Source organism: Phaethon lepturus, unplaced genomic scaffold, assembly GCF_000687285.1.
Source record: "Phaethon lepturus isolate BGI_N335 unplaced genomic scaffold, ASM68728v1 scaffold50150, whole genome shotgun sequence".
NCBI lineage: Eukaryota > Metazoa > Chordata > Aves > Phaethontiformes > Phaethontidae > Phaethon > Phaethon lepturus.
The window spans coordinates 1-1,984 of NW_010513758.1; positions in this window are offsets into that span (position 1 = coordinate 1).

The window sequence follows — 1,984 nt, forward strand, 5'->3', positions numbered from 1 at the left end:
CCCCATTCCCCATCTCCCTGCACCGCTCGGGGGGAGGAAGGCGAGAAATTGGGAGTGAAGTTGAGCCCAGGAAGAAGCGGGGGGTGTGTGTGTGTGTGTTAAGATTTAGTTTTTATTTTCTCATTATCCTACTCTGATTTGATTGATAATAAATTAATTTTCCCTAAGTTGAGTCTGTATTGCTGGTTATGGTCACTGGTGAGTGATCTCTCCCTGTCCTTGTCTCGGCCCATGAGCCTTTCATTGTATTTTCTCTCTGTCCAGCTGAGGAGGGGGGAGACAGAGTGGCTTTGGCGGGGGGCTGGTGTCCAGCCAGGGTTAGCCCACCACAGGTACCTCCTCATTCTTGATCCACAATGCTGCCTTGCAGCACAAAGGCTGAGATTTTAACATCTGGAGTTGCTCCTGGGAATCTCCTTTTTAGTCTGCCTGCTTGAAAGTTCTTGTATTCCCTGAAGGTTACAGCTCTGGCTTTCGCATATATTCCTTTGGCATTTAATCTTGTTAACGGCAACTTTAATGTTTCAACTGACATTCATCAGCATAATAATATTTATTCCATCATATCCTCTGTTGAAAGTCTGTCTGCCTCTCTATTCCAGGGTTCTCTATGATAGTCTCATCTGGCTTTTTGGTTTTGTTCCTCATTTTATATTCTCTTTATTTCTTCATAAGCTTATTAACATCTGTTTTTCAATTACATCGGTCTTAATGTGTCCATCTTCTCTTCAACGGTAAAACCTTGCTGCCTGCTTTAATGTTAGAAACCACTGTCCTTGTGGTTGGGGGCGGGGTGGGAATCAAATAAAAAGTATTGTTATTCTTGCAGTCACCACTGATGTTAGTTAAGTTACAGTAGTGCTTATTGACTCCAGCGAACCTTGCACTCCTTCAAAAGCACACGATTGCCAGCAGTGTCTTTGATCCTTTCGGCTTTTAGAAAAGCAGCCACTTGAGACCAAGTTGTAATTCTTTGTATCTGCTATTGTATTGGCTAAGCAGATAGTGCTAATGAAAGGTGTCTTCATGCTACTTTTTAAAGATGTCAGTGTTTGTTTTAGTGTATGGAACACAGTAATTTAAATCACTTCCCTCTGTGAAAGGGCTTTCACTACTTCTGCTGCAAATGACAGTTACCATGAGAAGAATTTGGAAAGAGAGATGCCCCTGTACTCGGCACTGGTGAAGCCGCAGCTTGAATACTGCGTTCAGTTTTGGGCCCCTCACTACAAGAAGGACATTGAGGTGCTGGAGCGTGTCCAGAGAAGGGCAACGAAGCTGGTGAGGGGTCTGGAGCACAAGTCTTATGACGACCATCTGAGGGAACTGGAGTTGTTTAGTCTGGAGAAGAGGAGGCTGAGAGGAGACCTTATCACTCTCTACAACTACATGAAAGGGGGTTGTGGCGATGAGGGTGTTGGCCTCTTCTCCCAAGTGACTAGCGATAGGACAAGAGGAAATGGCCTCAAGTTACGCCAGGGGAGGTTTAGATTGGGTATTAGGAAAAATTTCTTCACCGAGAGAGTGGTCAGGCATTGGAACAGGCTGCCCAGGGAGGTGGTGGAGTTGCCATCTCTGGAAGTGTTCAAGAAACGTGTGGATGTGGCACTTCAGGACATGGTTTAGGGGACATGGTGACGCTGGATTAATGGTTGGACTTGATGATCTTGAAGGTCCTTTCCAACCTAGTGATTCTGTGATTCTGTGATTTCTTTGTACAATGACTTTTCTTTTGTTTTGTTTTTTTATTTTTTTTTTTTAGCAGCAGTAATTCCTTTTAGCATAGAATGTAGTAGTTCTGGTTAACTTGAGTCATATTGTACTAAAGAATTTGCGAACAGAACAAAAAAATAACAATCCAGTCTCTATTGAGGAAACCAAGGCTAAGTATAAAACCTGAGACACTGGCATTGCATAAAAAGGTGGTTGGGAAAATACATGGAAGTGCTTATCGGCAGGGGAGGGGCCGCGGGGGGGGCCGGCC